The sequence below is a fragment of the Eleutherodactylus coqui genome, chromosome 11 (assembly GCF_035609145.1).
Source record: "Eleutherodactylus coqui strain aEleCoq1 chromosome 11, aEleCoq1.hap1, whole genome shotgun sequence".
In the NCBI taxonomy this organism is placed as follows: domain Eukaryota; kingdom Metazoa; phylum Chordata; class Amphibia; order Anura; family Eleutherodactylidae; genus Eleutherodactylus; species Eleutherodactylus coqui.
Window position 1 is genome coordinate 38,226,948 of NC_089847.1, and position 22,755 is coordinate 38,249,702.

Here is a 22,755-nt window from a genome sequence, read left to right on the forward strand (position 1 = left end):
ATATTCCTGTAAATGTCCTTCCTCCCATCTCAGGACCGGCGGACATACGCTTTCAAACTTATCATGGTTGGCTGTGATTGGTCAGTTACTGATCACATGACTGCTGCCATGGTTACAGTCAGGGCAATTGTGTTGTCACGGCAGTGGGCAGTTGAGAGTGTTGGAGACTGGCGATGGAGAAGGAGGCGATGTCTGCTGGACCAGGGCAGAGCGATTTTATGGAGCAAATTCGGAGGGAGAAAGGAGAGAAAAGACCAAGACGTGTCTTGGACTCAGAGATGGCTTCAACCAAAGGCCAAAGGAGGAAGAAGAGGAAGACAACATCAAGGGCCATGAAGTCCATCGTTCCACCGACTGATTCGGTGAAGAAAGGCCTCAGAGGGAAGCAGAAACCCAAGAAGAGGCATCTGGATTCTTCAGAGGAAGAAAAGGATCCACCTGTAAAGATACAGAAAGAAGACCCGGGAGGCTCAGGTACCGCTGGAGGTCTGGGAAGCGTTCACATGTGGCAGATATTGGTGCAGATGCGCTACAAAATATGTGTCCAAATCCATGTAAACGGTACAGATTGTGAGGCGGATTTTGGCATGAGGTTTGACACAGATTTTGGTGTGGTTTTCGGCACCAAATCTGCTGGTTGTGAACGCACCCTCAGGGTCCCACACACTGTACCCGCCATGTCTGAGGATTTATATGTTGTCTGCCAGGGAGAAAGAGGGGAAAGTGATACAAATGTTACATTGTATTATACTGTATTTATGTACACTGTATTATACTGTATTTATGTACATTGTATTATACTGTATTTATGTACATTGTATTATACTGTATTTATGTACACTGTATTATACTGTATTTATGTACACTGTATTATACTGTATTTATGTACATTGTATTATACTGTATTTATGTACACTGTATTATGGGAAATACCAGATGTTCCTGTGATTTATAAATCTGCTACTGAAATGTACAGTTTTTGGTCAGTTGTCTTCTTCCAGTTCATGTTTAGATGACGTGTTTTTAGGGTGTGTTCACACGTTGCGGATTAGCTGCGGATTTTGGCGCAGATCTGCCGCAGAATTCACCCATGCGATTTGAATTCAATTGAAAGGATGAAATCTGCTGCAGATCCACATAGAAATTGGCGACAAAATCCACACCAAATCGGCGCTTTTCATCGATTCTACTGTAGTTTTCGTCCGCAGCTCCCTGCGGCCAACAGCGTGTTTCAGCGCAACCCATCACTGTGATGGGTGATAAGGTGCACTAAATGGCCAAAGATAGAGCAGACAGCTCTCAAAAATCGCCACGCTGGAAAGCGCTGTCCAACGCCACAATCAAACATATGTCTGCGCGTCTCTACTGATTTCAATGGGAGCGTTATACCACGATTACCTCTGCATTGAAAACACAGCGTTAATCATGGTAAAAAAGCGCCAGTGTGAGAGAGGCCGTAATGTGGGGATAAGGAAATGTGTATATCCGGCCGTAATGTGGGTATAAGGAAATGTGTATATCCGGCCGTTGCTCCCCAGCGGAGGTGATCACAGCGCCATCGCCGCCCGCCCACTGTGCTACTGGATACAACATGACAGCCACAGAGATTAGTGGAGTTTACAGACAAGTGATGACCCCGCTGTAAGTGCGGCAGAGGTCTGTGAATACCTCCACTAAGGAGCAATAGCAGAATACAGGCGGCCATTCGCCAAAACAACTACATGAACTCAAAAGACTGTAAAAATGAGAAAATGCGTCATTACTATAAATACAACATTTGTAAGGCTTTTCTTATTTTAGTATTCTCCTACAGATAGGAGTATTACTACTACTGTTACTTTTAAAGGGGTTGTTTAGTTGCAAAATATTGATGGGCCTATCTGCAGAAAAGGCTACGAATTACAGATTAATGGGCTCCACCACCTGGGATCTCCACCAATCAGCTGTTTTTTTGAGCCGATGTGCACATGCATTTAGCAAATTTCTGCAAAAAGCAGACAGCTACGTTCCCACTGCAGTGGCTGGACTTAGTATTACAGGTAAGGATGAGCGAGTATACTCGCTAAGGCACTACTCGTTCGAGTAATGTGCCTTAGACGAGTATCTCCCTGCTCGTCGGGGAGCTGCGGGGGAGAGCAGGGAGGAACGGAGGGCAGATCTCTCTCTTCCTCTCTCCCGCCCGCTCTCCCCTGCTCCTCGCCGCGACTCACCTGTCAGCCGTGGCGGTCCCCGAATCTTAATGGACGAGCAGGCAGATACTCGTCTAAGGCACATTATTCGAGCGAGTAGTGCCTTAGCGAGTATACTCGCTCATCCTTAATTACAGGCAAAGCTGCTATTTAATTTAATAGCAACTTAGCCACTGAAGTGGTAGCGGAGCTGTCTGCTACCTCCAGAATTCAGCTCCGTGTATGAGTGAACTGACACAGAAGACAGCTGACCGGTAGAGATTTTGGGCAGCGGATCCCTGCTCATCTGCTATCCTGCAAATGGGTCTATCAATAGTTTGCAACTGGACAATTCCTTTAAGCACTGCGTCCAGGATTCATATCTACCGCCATGTGTTCATATAGATTGTGAGCCCCCACGGGGACAAAGTCCAATGTAAATGATAACTGTGTACAGCGCTGTGGAGTATGTATGTGCTATACAAATGAGTGAAATAAATACAACCATTTACTCCGGTGTGTTTTATCTAAAGTGCCCTTAATTTATGGACGTTAGTAATGTATGTTAAACAACAGCCTCCTCTGTCTGCTGGTCTGCCACTAAGGAAATCTATGTCTATAAGCTACATGATTGGTAATATATGGCATCAAACACAGGAGAGACTACAAGAACTACATTAACCCCTTGGCTTCTACCCATCACCCATTGCTTCGTTCTCCACCATACCGTCCCTTTTACCATTAATCTGTTTTTTGCTGTTAGTCAGGCAAACCCTCATTAAGACGATAGCTATCACTCCCAACTTCCCCATACATGTACACACTCGGCAGAGAGTGGAGGAGTTTCCATTGGGGAGAAGAAGAACTTTGGGCCCTTTTATGTGGAACGATTATTGTTCAGATTGTCGCTGGATCGGGGTAACCTGAAGATAATCGTTCGCTGTAAATGCTGCCGGCGACTGAACGACAAGCGATAATTCATTCGTTTATTGTTCGGTATTTGTAGGTATAAAAACTAACTGCAATCGGCCCGTGGAAACAGGCAGCTGCTCATCTATGAATGACTGTCTGTTTACTGTCAGTGGAGGGGGATGGAAGCGATCGCCGGCCTGCTCCGCCTTCAGTCACTAAGCCATCATCACTCCTGTGTAAAAGCAAAGGAACAATTATTGCTGGGACGACTATAAGGACGCTTCATCACCTGAAAATTATCCCATGTAGAAGTACCATAGGCTGCTGCCAAACACCACTGGCAAGGCTTATCTCCAATGGGAACATACAACAACGGAAACAAGATTACTGTATAAATACAGTACCAGAACCAAGCTCATTGTATAGATGTCATAACAGAACTAATCTTACTCCATAAATACAAGACCAGAAGCAAGCTTATTATATAGACATTACCAGCACCAAACCTACTATATAGACACAGTACCAGAACCGAGCTTACTACATAGATACAATAACAGAAGTAAGCTTACTAAATAAATACCATACAAGAACCAAGATTATTACCTAGACCAGGGTTTCCCAAAGTGTGCTCCGCAGAGCCCCAAGAGCTTCTTAGCAGCTCCGATGGAGGGTCTAGGTCCCCGCTATACTCACCCCTGGAGCAGTGTCTGGGTAGACTGTACAGAGTAAATCAGCATGCAGGACCTGAAGTCGGCGTAGCAACACATATCAATGAGCCGTCTCCAGTCATGTGATCCATGTTGCTATGCCGACCACAGGTCCTGCATGCTGATTTCCTTAGTACAGGCTGTCGGGAACCCGCTACAGGGGTAATTAGAGCTGGGATCAATGGCGGATTACAATAGGGGCAACCCAAGACTCCAAGGGAAGGGGGCCCATGGCTGTCCCAATCACTCCTATTGTAATCTACACTGCTAAACATCTCCCCGCATCTAAAGAGCACAGCGGAAATGAGGGGCCCTATCACAATTCGGATGGCAATTGGGGACTCTATTACTACTGTGGTGACAATGGGGGGTGCTATCACTACTGGGGCCGCAATGGGGAGCCTATTACTACTGGGATGGCAATGGGGCAACGTATCACTACGGGGGCCAAAACATAGGTCATTATTACTACTGGGGCCAATATAAGGGACGGTATTACTATTGGAGCCAATATAGGGGACACTATTACTACTGGGGCCAAAAAAGGGGATGATATTACTACTGGGGTGGCAATGGGAGTCATTATTACGACTGGGGCCAATATAGGGGATGTTATTACTCCTGGGGCTACAAGGGGGGGCACTATTACTACTGAGACTGCATTGGAGGAGCCTATCACTACGAGGGCCACAGTGGGGGTCACTATTACTACTGGGACCAATATAGGAGACACTATTAGTACTAAGGCCAATATAGGGGACACTATTACTACTGGGTCCGCATTGAGGGTGCCTATTACTACTGGGGCCATAATGGGGGTCAGTATTACCACTGTGGCCAATATAAGGGATGCTATTACTACTGGGGCCAGTATAGAGATTGCTATTATTACTGGGTCTACCAATATAGGGGATCACTATTACAATTGGCTCTTCAATGTGGGAGTCTATTAGTACTGGGGCCGCAATAGGGGACATTATTACTACTGGGTCTGCATTAGGGGATACTATTACTACTGTGGCCAATATGGGGGAAGCTATTACTACTGGGTCAATATAGGGCATGCTGCTACCAGTACTACTGGGACCACCAATATAGGGAGTCACTATTACTACACGGGGCGGATTTGCTGCAGAATTTACAGTAGCAGCAAAGTGGATGACATTTTAAAAATCTCATCCACACACTGTGGAAAAAATGAGCACAAAACCCGTGTGGATATTGACATGTGGTGGGGGAGTTAATTCTGCAGTATGTTAATTTTCAAATATAATGCATATCAATAACCGATCCAGCACTCCAGCGCTCCTCCCTAGTTGTTTTTTTAAACCGCCTTTTATAATGTACTTTTTCTAATGATGGAGGTAAAAATCATATGTTGTAATAAGCCCCGCCCCCAACCCCTCCCCAGACCACACCTTGGGGCTCCACGAGAAATTTTTCATTCAAAAAGGGCTCCATGGCTGAAAAAGTTTGAGAACCACTGACCTAGACATTGCCAGCACCAAACTTACTTTATAGCCACAGTCCCAGAACCAGGCTTACATTTGCCTCCTTCAGAAATACTATATCCACCACCATAGGCAGGCTTTTATATTAACTAAAGTCACATGACCAGCGTGCAAGAAACAGATGAAATGCCTAGTGTTATTAAACCCATTAATATGACGGCCCAGCAGATGTACGCACACCAGAGAACAGCTGACGCACTTTGGGCATCCTGAAGCTACGATTAAGGGATAATGCCCACGCCCGAATTTCTGCCCCGTTTTATGCGGCGGTAATCCGCGACATTACCCCAGAGCTATTAGGTTCTATTGAAGCTAATAGCTCAATGTTCACGATGCGGTATTCAACGGCGGAATTCCGCAGTGTGAAAGAAAACGTGGCATGCTCTATTTGCCGTCACGCTAGCACAGCGGAAGTATTGCGTGAATCTGCGACCCTAACCCCCATCACGTCATCCAGCCGATCATCGCTGATCTTTATTGCTGCATAAATGATGAGCGATGAAGCTGATTGCTGATCATGCAGTTTAAACAGCGGCCGTTCAGTAGTGAATGGCCGCTGTGTTAGCTCAATAGAGAGGGGCGAGGGGGGGAAAGAAGTGAGAAATCTCCTGCACTACCCCGTACTCCTGCTGGCTGCTGCGTGAGCGAACCAGCTCTGCTAGCTCCTGTGCAGGAGCATGGGATCGAGGAAACACAGGGACGAGTGTAGGGCATTGTTTGCCCGATATCTGTTCGGTGTAAATGGACCTTAAAGGGGTTGTCCCGCGAAACAAAGTGGGTCTATACACTTCTGTATGGCCATATTAATGCACTTTGGAATGTACATTGTGCATTAATTATGAGCCATACAGAAGTTATTCACTTACCTGTTCCGTTGCTAGCGTCCCCATGGTGCCGTCTAATCTTCAGCGTCTAATCGCCCGATTAGACGCGCTTGCGCAGTCCGGTCTTCTCCCTTCTGAATGGGGCCGCTCGTGCCGGAGAGCGGCTCCTTGTAGCTCCGCCCCGTCACGTGTGCCGATTCCAGCCAATCAGGAGGCTGGAATCGGCAATGGACCGCACAGAAGACCTGCGGTCCACCGAGGGTGAAGATCCCGGCGGCCATCTTCACAAGGTAAGTCAGAAGTCGCTGGAGCGCGGGGATTCGGGTAAGTACTGGACGGTTCGTTTTTTTTATGCCTGCATGGGGTTTGTCTCGCGCCGAACGGGGGGGCTATTGAAAAAAAAAAAAACGTTTCGGCGCGGGACAACCCCTTTAATAGTGACTGTCACAGTGGCCCTAGTAGTAATAGTGACCCCCCACAGTGGCCCCAGTATTAATACTGACCCCCACAGTGGCCCCAGGAGTAAAAGTGACCCCCCACAGTGGCCTCGGTAGTAATACGAATACTACTGGGGCCGATATAGAGGACACTATTACTAACAGTGCCCCCTATATTGACCCGAGTAGTAACAGTGACCCCATACAGTATCCCCAGTAGTAATAGAGTCACCCTATATACTTACCTTCTCCTGGTCTTCAGAGAGCCGCTGCTCCTCTTCTCAGTGCCCGCAGCAGCGCCTCCTCCCGCTCCTCTTCTCCTGCGGAACTAAGAAGAAGAGGTCAGGGGAGATGGGGACATAAGATCCTGGAAGCACACACTACAGTCAGTGGAATCCAGCAGCGGCACAGCAAAGTAATTACCAGCTGGGAATCTGCGGCAACCCGGCTGGTAATCACTGTAATGGTGACCAGACGTCCCGAAAAAGTGAAAAAGGCTGTCCCGCTGGGGTCCCGGGAAAAAGTGGGATACAGGGTCCCAGAGTGGGATTGTACTGCCTATATCGCGTTGTCTGGACAGCTTACCTAAACTGTGAAAATGCTGTGTTATTCACGGACTGAAGCTGAATACGCTGTGTGAATGACCCCTGACATTTGTAACTGTAATCTGTTTATAAACGGGAAGGAAAGTCTCTAAGAAGTTCTAGAACAATAAGCAGCTGTGATGTTATTGGCTGCCGGTCTGTAGGACGTTTACACCGGGATATGCTTTACAGCGGAGAACCTTTGGAGGTTAAAATGTGTTTTAGGGTTCAGTCACACATCATGGAAATGGTGCAGAGTTTCTGTAGTGGGAAATCTGCACCAAAATTTGCATTAAAAACCACATCAAATTCTGCAGTTTTTTATGCAGATCTGATGCAGATTTCACCTTTTCAATCGAAGGGGTGAAGTCGGCTTTAGATCCGCACTGATGATACGCGGTTTAATGTGGATTTTGGTGATGGGGTTTTCATGGAAGTGCAATCCAGACAAAGTGCCGCTCCCTTCAGGTGCCTACAAGCATGTGTCCCGGCAGCAGTTGTACCTCATATATCCCCTATATTGCCTCTCTCATCTCAATCCATCACCCAGCTTGGGCTCTCCGCTCTGCTAACGAAACCAGACTGAGCGCCCCTTTAATTTGAACTTCTCATTCCTGCCTCCAAGACTTCTCAAGAGCATCACCTGTCCTCTGGAACGCACTACCAAAGGCTACCCGGGCAATCCAGGACTCGCAGAATTTCAGGCGTGCTCTAAAAGCGCACCTCTTCAGGGAGGCATACCGCATAACCCCAAACAAACCCCTCTGTACTCCGCCTGATAACATGCTCCCTGACCTACTGGCTACAATCCATGCTAGCCATCATAAACCGCCCCTGCAGTCATACCGAATCTGCCGTTACACGGGCAAATATCTGACCATTGTCTGTGTACAGAATCCCTCACTCTCCACCTCGCCATACCGTGTACATCTCCGCCATACGGTGCACATCTCCTGCCCTTTACCTTCTGTATTACCCCATTATCTGTAGTATGTAAGCTCGTTGGAGCAGGACCCTCACCCCTATTGTTTCCATCAACTGATTACTATGTAACCGTGGTTCTGTAATTTTTGTACTTTTGTCTTTCTGTATTCCCCTTGTCTATGTAAGCGCTGCGGAATATGTTGGCGCTATACAAATAAAGATTATTATTATTATGTCTTGCTCTCATAGACAATATTTTATGAACTCAATATCGTGTATCTGAATATTATTCTGTTTTGTCTTCTTCTTCTCCTTTCCTTTTATGCAATTATAACTCTCCCACTTGTGGACCTATTCATGGAATTGTTAGTGCGCCCCCAGCTAAACTGAGGAAGGGGTCATTTACCCCAAAACGCGTACTGTATGCTGGGCGGTCACCAATAAAAGAGAAGTTTGGACTAATTCTCTCTAGTCTAATATCAGTGTTCTGGCAGTTTGTGTCGCTACCAGTTTTTGTCTTTCCTTTCATGGTCCACCATTAACATCCAGACACTTCTGATTCGGTGAAGTTCTGCATGAACGACATTGGTTACAGTTTCCGCAGGGATTGATCTGCATGACGTCACAATTTCTCCCCAGAGTGCAGCCAGTGTAGCGGGTTTTCTATGATATATCACATACTTTAGGGTTTCCCACAGATTAACATCGAGGGGTGTTACATCACGGGAATGGGGAAGGAATTCAACAGCACCTCTCCATCCTATCCAGCATCCTGGCAGAGCGCCATGGAGATTGTCTCTCACAGCTCGGTGGTAGTGCGGTGGTGCGCCATCTTGCTGGACATAAAACTGCACAAAAAATTAGGCCCCTCTCTATCTTTGTTGCACCAAAGGTCCCCATAGAATTCCACAGGTGATGTGCAAAGACTCTAGACGATGCGTGAAACACAGTGCAAAACGTAACAAAAAGAACACATTTGGATCTCATTAGGCTAAATAGCTGGTTAATCCATGGAAGAGGGTGTAAGGAACGCATGTAAACTGGCACCACGTGCGCAATAAGTACAGTACTGTGCGCAGACACGCGTGTAAATCAACCTCAACAATCTTCTTCATGCAAAAATATGTTGTACTGGGGTGTTCGTTTTTGTACATACAGTCGTGTGAAGCCGCCCTTAAGGTAACAGTTGTTGCTTCTATATATATTCAAAACTATCTACACCACATATACATTACACATGTGCATTATTCCGGTCAGTGTGAATAATGTGCAGCGCATGGTACATCATCACTTCTACTATTCTGCCCCCTGTTAGGAGGACCCAGTGGTGTTCGGCCAACTAGATCAGGAAGCACCACCTCTAAGACCATCCGAAAGAGACTGCGGTTCCACCATGTGCTCGGCCGGGGAGCCTACGGGGAAGTCGTGCTGGCAGAAGACACCCTTACCTGCCAGCAGTTTGCAGTGAAAGTCATCAAGAAGAGAGCCCTGCTAGCGGAAGTGGAGCTGGCGGATGTGATGGTGGAGCACCGCGTGTTGCAGCTGACGTCTGGGAGTCCCTTCCTCGTCCATGCAGAATTTGCATTTCAGACCAAGGTATAGTTATTATCACACATCTCCAAACTCCACCGCTATGTGCCCCGTAGATGTGGACTTTGTAGTATATCTTAATATTAACCAACCTCTTACATACCTCTTCTACATTACAGACACACGTTCTGCTTGGATTGGAGTACCTGAGCTGCGGGGACCTGGACCAACTCCTGCAGGTGAAGGGACGGCTTGATGTCAACAGCACCAGATTCTACGCTGCGGAGATGGTGTGCGGCATCCAGCACCTCCACACCATGGGGATCATCCACAGAGATCTGAAGCCCGAGAACATCCTGGTGGCTGAGACGGGCCACGTGAAGATCACCGATTTCGGTCTGGCCTTAGAGAACATGTATGGAGACCGAACGGCCAACGATTATGCTGGAACCGAAGACTATGTTGCTCCTGAGGTGAGAGGAATAGACTCTTCCTACCATTTTTTTACATAAATGTAATCATGTTCTTGGGTTGTGGATCGTGGAGACAGCAGATGATGTAGAACGTATTTACCAGCTTACTAACTGTTTTCTGTTTATGGCAGATGGACGCCAGAGAGGAATATAACGCCGCCGTCGATTGGTTTTCATTTGGAGTCATCATGAATCAGATGATTACCGGTGAGCGTAAGTATCATCACAAACTCTTCAATGAGTCCACCTCCGGAGCGAAGAACATCATCTTACAGGTGAGCAGGTCACTTTTATTTATTCTTTTTGCTAATGGTGTTGGAATAATTTGTGATGCTTTTATTGTCTTTTCTAGTCAGATTCTTGTAATTATAGTCAGTAATCACAACTACATTTCTTATTTCAGCTCCTTAAGAAAAACCCAGCAAAGCGTCTCGGAGTCAACGGAGACATCCGAAAGCACCGCTTCTTCCAGCAAATCGACTGGATCTCTGTGGAATCCCTGAGGATGCCCCCACCGCACATCCCTGAGGTAAGTAAATCAACAGAAATTAAACATCTAGAGCCATTCCATCTGGACGCCGTGGAAGCAGCAGAGGCCAAGGACTTCCATCCGTCATCTAAAGAACAGGCCATGTTCAGAGGGTTTTCATTCTCCACCTTGAAGACCCTCTTAGACACCGGCTCTACCACCACCAGAGCGAGCGGCCCTCCTGAGCCCCCGTGAGAACATCAAGAGGAAGGACGCCGAGGGACCCCTTAGGAGTGTGCCAGCAGTACCACCCAGCTGGCGGTAAGTACAGGCGCCACAACATCTGCGCCCTGTAGAATCATAGGCATGTGCATTATACTAAACACCTTAAAAAAATTGCTTTTGTTTTTTTACCAGTAGATGGATTTCCCCCAACCAATGACAGCAACAGCTGATGGTGCTGCCACGGGTGAGGGGGAAACACATTGGTGTGCGATGGCCGGCTATTAAGGGGTGGAAGGAGGCCGGATTTTTTTTTTTCTTAGTGACATCGCAGCACATGTCTATGATTATTTCACATTTACTGGTAATTGCATTTCCTCCCGTCCATCACAGTATTGTAATGAGCGATGGGGAAATGAGGTGAGTGATGGCCGGCTATTAAGAGGTGGAGGAGGCCGGATTTTTTTTTTTTTTTAAGTGATCCAATGATCACAAGTTCAAGTCTCCTGAGCGGCCTAAAAAAAAGATTTAAAAATAAGTGAAAAAGTATTTTTTAATAAAAATATATATATATATATATATTTACTAAAAAAAATTATAAAAAGCAGTCAAAAAGTCGTTCATACTCCAAAATAGTAGAAATAGAAACCGTCGGTCAATGACAATAAACAAGCCTCCACACAGCTGCAGCAATAGAAAAATAAAAAAACTCAAAATCATTTTAAAAAAACTATTTCATTTTTTAAATGTCGCCCAACAAAAAGCTATTTAAATTTAGTATCACAATCATACCGACCCACAGAATAAAGTCATCATCTCATTTTTGATGCAATGTGTACATTGTAAAAAACAGACAAAAATAGTGTCATTGCTTTTTTTCCATTTAACTTCACTTAAAAATCTGCAGGAAGTTTTTCAATACATTTTATGGTCCACTAATTGAAAAATAAAAATCGTCCTGTAAAAAACAAGCCACCAGACATCTACACCGATGGAAAAATGGATTTCAACTTAGACCCCAAGCATCAGTTAGATCATAAGTTACCAAAAATATCAATATTGTAATGTGTTTTCCTCTCCCTGCCACAGTGAGAACTTGAAGGGGTTAGCCCAATAGGCCCAAAGAGAGGTTAGTGTAGTGTAGGTCCCATCTACAAGAGGTCGCCTTGTCGTGGCAGATGGGCTCACATGTTTTGATCAAAATGTGTGCTAAGAACCTCACGAGTTTATGTGTCAGTAGATATAACAATAATGTCATTTAAATTCAGATATTAATTACTTGCAGTAGTGCTGCAGCTGCTTGTATTGTCGCAGCCACGGCATATATGAACCTGCGCGTTCAATTTGTTGGTAGGAAGTGCAGAGTAAATCTGTTTTTTGATATATTTACATATTTAGAGCGGTGGCTGCCTCCATATTTTTCATGCACCCCCTCCACCCATGTGTCCCACATCCTCATTAGAGAAAGTAACTGAACCCCACTTTCCTGAATGCATTTGGTCTATGCAGCATTTAATGTCTGTACAGTATATTTTTGGTTCATATTGGGTACTGGGTAAAGATTGGTGTAATTATTAGTCAGAAAAGCTTAAGTGGTTCGGGTTGTTTGCTCTTTTCTAACATGCTTAAGTTGGACAATCCCTTTAATGTCTTCCTATTAAGCCTTGCCACATGCAGGACTTTGAAAGGAAGAAATCCACAGCAATCCTGGCAGACCTTCACAAGGCCCAAAGCTATCCTGGTTACGGAACGGCACCCCATGATCTCATCACAGGGGCCATTCAGGATACAGAAGGAGCCTCCTCCCTATTTAGTAACAATGCCCCTCGTGACCCTCTTACAGTTATAATGCCCATTAGACCCCCTTGCAGTGCTATCTGTTATATGCATTTGGAAAAAAAAAAGCACATACTGACGTGCGTCTCTTCTCCCATCTCTCGGCCTCTGCTGTCTGCGTCACACAAGACTCACTCCAACTTCTGAAAGAAAAAAAAATATACTCACCTTGTCCTGGCAGACGGAGTTCAGCGCGGTCGGCCTGCAGTGGGTGTGAGTGAGAGCTGCCCCTGATTGGCTCAGCGCTGAGCCAATCAGAGGCAGCTCTCACTCACACCCACTCACACCCACTGCAGGCCGGCCGCGCTGAACTCCGTCTGCTGGGACAAGGTGAGTATATATATTTTTTTTATTTTTACACATTTCTGGATGAATTGCAGGGAAGGGCTTATATATTTAAGCCCTTTCCGACAATTCATCCCGCGATCGCCCGCAGCGCATTGCTTTCAATGGAGCCGGCTGTATTGCCGGCTCCGTTGAATTCAATGCGCTGGACAGCTCCGGCCCGTTTCTATTGAAATGCGGCTAGGAGCAGTTTTTTTGGGCGATTTTTCGGCCCCGGTCACGTGATTTGCGGATGTGCATCCGTCATGCGATCCGCAAATCGCGGTAAAAAACACCCGTGTGACTAAGGCCTAACAGAGATATTCGGCATGTGTAAAACAAAAGTATACAAATGCCGATCAACCTGCTTCGGGATCAGAACTTGTTACATCTGGTCAAAAATTTGGCCGAAGTAAAAGGACTCCAACCATCTAGGATTGGCATAACCAGTTGGTTGGACGGTACTAAGCAACCAATGTACAAAATAATTCCCTAGTGGGGAACTTATTAACACTAGACATGTAATTCTGTATCCACCTGGATATTATAAGGGTAAATGTAGTTGTGGTCGGCACTCTGCTGTCGCACAGAGAAACCAAGCATAAGGAACATAAGTGTCAGCACTGACGCCTGGTGGGAACTTGATTATTCGAGCATATGGTAATTTCTCAAGGTTTAAAAAAAACAAAAACAAAAAAAAACAAGATTTTTGTAAGAACTTATCATAAAATCTCTTTTTTGTCTTTTTCTTTGGGGGATACAGCATGACCTTGGGTATAGCTTCTGCCACTAGGAGGCGACACTAAGCATAAAAAGTGTTAACTCCTCCCACGAGCTATAACCCCCTCCAAGCATCATGCTAGCTCAGCTTGTATGCAAGCAGTAGGAGCGGCCAGTAGGATATGATAATAGATAATAAATAACAATAATCAATCTAACACCAAGTGCGACCGAACTGAGAACACTCCAACCAAGAGAAGCATACGTTACCGTTCTAATACCAGACTGGGTGGGTGCTGTGTCCCCCAATGAACAAGACGAGAAAGAGATTTTATCAGAAGTTCTTACAAAAATCTTGTTTTCTCATCTGTATCATTGGGGGACACAGCAAAGACTTTGGGATGTTCTAGAGCAGTACCCAAGGGGATGGGAAAATAAAAGAAGCCGCAGGTGTCAAGAAGCATAACCAGCTTCTTCACCGCGACCAGCGTTAACTGAAGCCTAAGCATCCAGCAAGCTCAGAGACTGAGCATAAAGGAGCCGGAGTAGCGGTCCCAACCCCCCACCGGGAGAAAGCTCTCAATGCAGAGTTTCAGACGAGGCACCTGCTGTCCGAGTAACATGTGCCGGAACACGGCTAGAATGTGCCTGACATGGTGATCCTGTACCGCCGCGGAGCGGAGTCAGTGTGAGGCGCCCACGAAGGGCACGACTTGAACTGACAAGAGGGCCAGACGAAAGCCAAGGCGACTCTGACACTGCGTCAGGGCTGCCTGCAGGGAGCTGCAGGAGGGGCAACGGGAGCTACCGACAGGTAATGCTCAACCCAGTCTGGAGCAGACGAGGGAAACTATGTGTCCATCCATAAGGAAGTTACCACAGGTCTCAACAAGGCCGGAGTAATGCCGGCAAATAGTTTGAACGTTCTTGTTCAGAAGACGAGATAATCTCTACTGGATGTAATCTTGTACTGTAGACAGCGTACTTAGTAAGTGGCGCTCGCCGGCCGCTGTCCGCGTGTCATCCTGAGCTCGGACACTGCGGTACGTCTGCCTGCAGGCAACTGCAGGAGGGACAACAGGGAAGCTACTGACAGGCAAGGCTCACCCTGGTGTGGAGCAGACACGAGGAGCGATGTGTCCCAAGACTCCCTGTGCCAGTACTCTGTCCGTATGGAAGGTACCACAGGTCTCAGCAAGCCTGGAGTTAAGCTGACAACCAGTTCTAGCACTGTTGTCCGTGACACAAGATATTCTCCGTCTGGATGTAAATCTCGTATTGTAGCGAGAGCGTACTTGGACCGTGGCTCTGGCCCTCCCTGTACATGTGTTATACTGGAATCCAACACTGCGGTGCGGCTAGCTGCAGGGAACTGCAGGTATGGGAGGAACTACAGGCGACAGCAAGCCCAGAATCACGCTGAGGTTGGATTGGGCAGGGAGGAAACGAGACTATGGCGTAGTAGTAGGGGGCCATAGTGTTTGGGGTGGGGGAGGAGAAGCTACCTCAGAGCATTGCCCAACACTGGCGACTTTGGAACACACACAGGCCGCCTCCTGGTCTCCGCCATTGACAGCAAAAAAGACCGCAGGCGGCATTATACAGGAGACACGCACGACCGAATATCAAGCTGCGCAGCAAAACCTATAGATAAGTCGCATGGTGGCAAAACACATCAGGCACACAGTATGGAATGCCAAACGGTAGCAAAATAACGCACGTTGCGCCACACAGCGGCATACCTCACAGGCTGCTTGGCGCTACGCCTACATGCCGCTTAATAAATAGGGCACATTGCAGCGGCAATATAAACAAAATGGACCGCAGCCATAGAAACATGTCGGCCCACGGCTATAGAACCTGGCGGCTGACTGTCAAATGAAATTTCCGTCTCGTGCAACCCAGGGTGCCAGGTGGCGGTAAAGGCAAGCGATTAAGGCATGCTGGAACGGCGGCGAAAAATAAAAAATGACCGCTGATGGAACACAGACCACGCAGTAGCGGCAAAACGGCTACTGCACAGAAGGCCCAACTAGGAGCCCCTTTTTTATTTATTTATTTTAATTTAGTAACCGGCCACCCCTTACACCAGAGTGGGGGCGCCACTCATGAGGCCCACAGACCTGCCACGACAGCTAACCAGCCTGCCGCGGCTGCAGAAGTTTCAGTAGGCCCATAAAACTGAGCTAGCTTATGCCTGCAGGAGGGATGTAGCTAGTGGGAGGAGTTAATACTTTTTATGCTTAGTGTCCCCTCCTACTGGCAGAAGCTATGCCCAAGGTCTTTGCTGTATCCCCCAATGATACAGATGAGAAAGAAAGGTTTGGGATATTTGGGTTGGACTGCCTGGCGACAAATGGTTTCAATAAACTACTGGAAAAAAATGTTGAGTATTCTTTTTTGCATTTATATTGACTTTTTACTGAATTCTAAATTGTCCATTTTTTAAAATGTATTTTTATTAGCCATGCGTCATTTTGTGATCCTTCTATATCAGTCTATTAATTAGGTTCTTTGGTTAGGTTATAAATCCCAATAATATGTACCTATCTAATAATATATGTAATTAGTTATGTGTAGTTTTTATATTCAATGGTTCTGTATGTTACAACTATTCATATTTAACCCCTTAATGACGCGGCCTTTGTTTCCCCCTATTTTCGTTTTATCATCCCTTTTAAAAAATATTAACTCCTTTTTGAATCCATTGACATAGCTGTATGAGGGCTTGTTTTTTATGGGGTGAGGTGCATTTTTTATTGGTACTATTTAATGTACCAAATAATGAACTGAAAAACGTAAAAAAAAATCCTTGGGTGTGTCCTGTTTCTACGGCGCAAAAACTGCAACAAAATGAGACGATACCTTTATTCTATGGCTCAGTACGATTACTATGATACCAAACTTGTATGGTTTTTTTTGCTGTACTACTTGTATTTTTTTTTCAAAGACATTTCATTTTTTGATATTATTTTCTTCTGAGTGCGATAACTTTTTTATTTTTCCGTCGACATAGTTGTGCGAGGGCTCATTTTTTGCTACTTCCTGTAGTTTACGTTGGTACCACTTGGGAACAGATACGACCTTTTAGTCACTTTTTATTACATTTTTTCTTGGAGACAGGGTGTCCAAAAAAGTACATTTCTTTATTTTTTTTCTTTTTCTTGGACGACGTTAACCATGCGGGGTAAATAATGTGTTACTTTGATGAATCAGACTTTTACTAACACAGCGATACCAAACATGTAGTTTTATTTCATTATTTAGATTTTTGTATTGTAAATATGGCAGGTGGTGTTTTTTTTTAAACTTATATTACTTGTTTTCAAACAATTAGTAAAACTTGTTATTTTTGATTTTTTTTTTACAGAACCCACAGAGAACCACAACATGTGATGTTTTCATCGCTCCTGCAGTATGATGTAATGTAATAGCATTACATCATATTGCGATTGGGCAGGCAGTCTATCAAGCCCCCCCACGGGGATAGCTTGATAGGCATACTGCCAAGACAGTCCCGGGGCATTTTAGAAGGCCCCGGGCTGCCATGACACCCGCACGGCTCCCTGCGATCATTCAGGGGATTTAAATGCCTTTGTCAGAATTGACAGTGGCATTTAAAGGGTTAACAGCTGCAATACGCCACCTGGCCGATTGCAACTCTTGCCGCCGAGTGTCGGGTGTAATAAGCAGCCTGCATCTGAGATGTATTAAAAGAGATAGCCGTGCGATCTCTCTTCATACATACCCCGACCCCGCAGGACGTAACTGTACATCCTATAGCGGGAAAAGGTTAATGTTTCCCAAATCCTCAGCATTTTAACAATGTTATAGTTATTGGACCAGGAATGGACCATACCGGTATTAAACATATTGTTTTACTTATCAATGCTGCACAAACGACAACAGTACAAGTTTTAACTCTCAGGATGGCGCATTGCTTTGAAAAAGCTTACACTTCCAAAAAATAAGGGTGGGCTAAATTTCCCAGATGTACGCGCTTACAATGTGGCTAGTCTTATGCGACACTCATTGGACTGGCTACAGAGGTCTAGTCATTATTCAAATTATGACCTAGAATCGAGCTTGCTGCACCCCTGGAATCTTAACACTCTCCTGCACACAGGATTAGCTAACCTCCCATCAGGGGCTAAATACTCCGTTATGGCAAGGCATACTATTGGAGCTTGGAAAATTACCCGCAAAGCTTACAGATTACCATTTAAAGTATCAAAACATATGGATTTGTGGGGACATCCAGAGTTTAAGGAGGGGCGAGAAAATAAAATGTTTGAGTTATGGCGTAAAAAGGGTATTGAGAAGGTCCAACATCTCCTTCATCAGGAAGAACCCAGATATAGAACTTTTGAGGAAATGCGTGAGATATATAACTTACCTGCATCACAATTTTTGTCATACGCACAAGTACGGAGTTTTTTAAGCACTAGACTGGTTGATGTCTCTAAGGAGGCAATACTTAATCCTATTGATTTATTAATATGTGCACATACGCAGAGGCTCTCTATATCTGATTTGTATAGTCGCTTTAGGGACGGATGGATAGTACAGGATGATGCTTCCTTGTTCAGAAAATGGGCACAAGAACTTCACGACCCCGAGATACCCCAAAAACTGATAGAGGGCTGGACCTCTGTAAGAAAAGCCATAACCAATGAAAGATGGCGAGAAACCTATTTCAAAATTATACATGGGGCGATATACGGTTTTGATATTCCCCCACACCCTGGTAATCCAGACAGATTGCTGGCATGCCCTAGATGCTGTCAATCAAAATCCGATTTCATACATGGCATTTGGAATTGCCCCAAAATCAAATCATTCTGGGCAGAGGTCCAGTCCTTGATACATGAGATTGGAGAATCGCTCGTACCTTTAACTCCACAAACCTACGTGTTTCATGATATCCCTAGCCAAACGATAAACACTAATATTATACATACTATTCTTATAATAAGCAAGAGATGTCTGCTATCAAAATGGCTACAAGCCAAGCCCCCGACATCATCCGAAATATTACAACAGCTAAAATACAATCTAAAAATGGAACGACTGGAGATAGAAAAATGCGCGGAATCCCAGACATCGAAATTTTTCAATAAATGGAAGGTTTTCATGGAAACGTTTTTAGATCCAAACGAGATTGCTGAATGTATGCGACCATTTAGCAAAACACCATGGTATTATACCCAATTGGGTGCAAATTGCTTGGGGAAACTAAAGATCACGGTTTAAAATTAAAGGTAATGTAAAGCAACATTTATTGGCTACAATAGGAGAAATTATACAAAGACGAGAACTATAGCTGATCATAATACAAATTCTAAATGGGGGTAGTACTATACTAATACTGAGCTGGGGGGGGAGAAGAAGGAGAAGGGGAAAAAAGGAGGAGAGGGGAAAGAAAATTAAGAGGGAGAAATTTAAAAAGATACATTTTTCTTGCGTTCCACCTATGTGTATATATATATACTCGTTAATTCAGTGGTTTTAGTGATAATATAGTTAGGTTATAGGTTAACAGACAGAATAAAGGAGAGTGGAACAGATGATATATGTTCTTGAAGAATAGCCACTATGTGTGTCATGATGCTTTTACTTATGTACTTAATTTTGTTATATACATACAGAAAGAGAATGTTGCATATGTAAAGTCGTATAACTTGTGGAAAATAATATGCACTTACGGTAGTAAGTAAACAAATAAGACACCACGCATAGCAGCAATTTATGAAGACATGTCAAGGGTATTATGTTACACATCCACTGTTCTTTGTTTCTTTCTTTGAAATATGAAAATGCAATAAAAAAAGAGTTTAAAAAAAAAACAAAAAAACTCTCAGGATGGCTAAATTGCTAAAAGATATACACACCCCGCTGGAACGCACCGTTTGGAGTGCATGACGCTCCAGGGACGCCACTCAATGTTCAGTGGAATGCACGCTGGAACGCAGCATCATTCCATGGCGCCGTGTGACGTGATCTAAGAGCGCCCGCTCGGGATAATGTTCCATATGTCTGATATCAATAGTTACATCACAACTACATGCAGCGACAGCACCCAGGCGAGCGAGCTCGGGGAGACACCTCGTTCATATAAGGCTAGCAGTAACGGACGCCAGCGTCACCATGTTATGATGCGTGGCATCATCAATGTGGGACGTACCGCGAGAACAGCGCCAGTACACCACTCCCCTATGAAGGAAATACCAACTAGTATAAAAGTAAGTCCTGTTACCCTCTTTAGTATGCTTGATAAAGGGGCACATACCGCCCTGAACCACGTTGCATCGTCTGTTTTATTACCTGTACCCAGTGATTTGTCTACCTACCTGTATTTATTGCTATTTGGTCAATTAAAATCCCCCTTTCTGGATGACAATTGTTTTGGATAAACTTACCTGGCCTGCAGTCCATTTGGGGAGGTCTCAAGGACATGAGAGCTCCCATCTAAGTAAGTTTTCCATTTATCGGACTGTTTTTATGTTATCCTTATGAGCGCCGGACAACCAAACTAAACTAAATTATAGAGCTTACAGGGCAGGTTCTGAGGAGTCCGGGGGTGTCGTTTTTAAACTCACCCGGCTTGTTTCTGCGCCATCATATGTGGAAGTGGCACAAGTAGACTCATGTCTGCAGACTGTGCAAGGAAATAAATATTGCTCTCTATGGAAGTGGACACACAGCTGTAGAGATGAGTCCGCTGGTGCCGACTTCCATGGGGAACAGCAGGGGAACAGGGAGCTAGGTAATTATATCATTCTTGGGCCCCTCGGAACCTACCCTATGAGTAGTAGAACTTAGTTTATGGTGCTTTTAGGTGGTGACAGATTCCCTTTAAAATGTTCCCATACATATTATATGAAGGTCAATTTTAGCAGGACCAGACTACTATTTCATGTGTACGGGGATGTCCCAACTCTACCCTGACAAGGGTAAGTGCGATCAGGCATGATGGATCTCAACATAGCACTTCCTACGTGTGTGTCAGAAGGAATAGCTGTCACCCAAGCAACCATTTGGTCAACTACTGTCTAAGGTGTGAGACCAGCGATGACCTTCATCATAAACACATGCAATACGTAATTGAATTGCAGACATGAAAAATATGCAAACTTTCCACAAGAAATAAAAGAACTCACCAAGCCATAGAAATCCGGGGATCCAGATAGTTCAGCTTGGAGGACGAGGCCATCTGTTTCTTGTCTTCTCTGTCAGTCTCCTGTACCTCCAAGTTCAGCAGCCGCTCTTCCATTCTCATGACAACTTTCTTCTTGCTTTCCAGAAGTCTAAGATGAAAGGAAGTCATCAGGTGCCGCATCCATAGAAAGATTTCTCCAAGTGACTGTTAGGGTAAAGCCGTACATTACGGATCTGACACTGATTTTCCGCAGTGGCAAAATCTGCACTAAGTAGTGCCAAGTTTTGTGAAGTCTCACCTACATTGCTTGTACTGTGACACACCGCAGATTTACCGCACACAATTCAGCAGCAGTAAATGCGTATTCTACGTCTGGCCTTACACTGAGGGTGGTTTGCCACACAGCGCTTTTTGGAATAACTCAACTGCAGTTCTTTGAGGCCAACCCAGTAATGGATTCCAGTAGAAAGGAGGAATCTAAGTCCTTCGTTTAAAGGAATTGTATCAAGACCTAAAGTTATCCCGCGTCTCCTGGATAGGGAATAACCTTAGGATCAGTGGTGGTCCAACCGCTTGGACTCCCACCCAGCCCGAAAATAGAGTTTCTGAAAGTCCCTACATGAATGGAGAGGAGATTGCGCATGTGCAGCACCATTCTATTCATTCAATGACAATGCTGAAATTGTATAAACGCCGAGCAATCTCCAGTGCTGTCATTTAAATGAATTGGTAGTAGACATGCAAGATCTCTGCTGTGGTGGGACCATTAGGACCCCTGTTCTTGAGATCAGTGGAGGTCCCAGTGGTTGGATCCCCACAGTCCAAGTTTTCACCTGCACCAGTTTTGATGAATTTTCCTCCCAGCATCACATGTCGTCATTACAGCTTGTATGAACTGACCATAACGGTAGCTGATATACGGAATCCTAATGATTAATACACAGGGGGATCTGGAAGGAAAAATTCCATTAGAAATAGCTGCAGGCTCATTTACATGGTCCACACCACAATCGTAACCCTATTATGATGACAATTAGGGCATCCTACATACTACACCAGCTTCTCCAGGCCGTTTTCTTCAGCATCTTTCAGCGCCTTCTTTGTTTATGAAATTTGTTCTTTTCTGGCCTCAATCTGTAGAAATAGAAGAGAAGACAAAGGGGTGTCCAGTTGTAAACCACTGATGACCTGTCCTCAGGATAGACAATCAATAGTAGGTCAGTGGGGTCTGCTGCCCGGACCCCCACCAATCTGCTGTTTGCTGGGACGGTATTCTTGTACACTAGCTAATCTCTACAAGAAGCAGACAGCTCTGTTTCCACAGCAGTGGCCCGGCCTCATATTGCAGGCCAAGTTCCCATTGAAATGAATAGCCTGTAATACCAAACCTCCCCACTGCAGTGGGAACAGAGCTGTCTGCTTCTTACAGAAGTCATATGAGAGCAGGTGAGCATTGGCCGCTGAATAGCTGATCAGTTGGAGCCCCATCAATCTACTACTGGTGGCCTAGCTCAAGGATAGGACAACAATAGTTTACACATGGACAACCCCTTTAAGTAAATTGCACTACGTTATTGGTATAAATGATTGGAAAGCAAAGGCTAAAACCCGTGCAAACGCAACATTTCCTACAGTTGAGGCTTCGCTACAGTTAAATTGAGTCTATACAATCCTCTGCAATCCAAGTCTGGACTCCAAGATGATACATTGTAGCAAACTGTCAGCACAAAAGATAGATTGATACTGATATTTAGGACACAGAGGATTGAGTAGACTGGATACACAGCTGTGGAAAGTATTAGATTTGTACATGCTTTTAGTCTTTGGATGTAAAGAAGGAAGATGGAACAATACCTCTGCAGCGCCACCTATTGGATGGCAGCATTCTTTTAAATGAATGCTTGACCCGTAATATATAGTTATATAAAGGTTTAAGCATCTTCCTTATGTAT

At 45.0% G+C, this 22,755-nt stretch overlaps 1 long non-coding RNA gene across 1 annotated transcript; it reads right to left on the bottom strand.

Annotated features, from left to right (window-relative positions):
• Positions 1–19,408: 19,408 nt before the first annotated feature.
• On the bottom strand, positions 19,409–21,931 carry LOC136582559 (uncharacterized). The gene is made up of 3 exons (XR_010787193.1): positions 21,855–21,931; positions 20,805–20,951; positions 19,409–19,445 (listed from the first exon to the last, which is right to left on the bottom strand). It is a non-coding gene; the product is annotated as an uncharacterized lncRNA (long non-coding RNA).
• Positions 21,932–22,755: the final 824 nt, after the last annotated feature.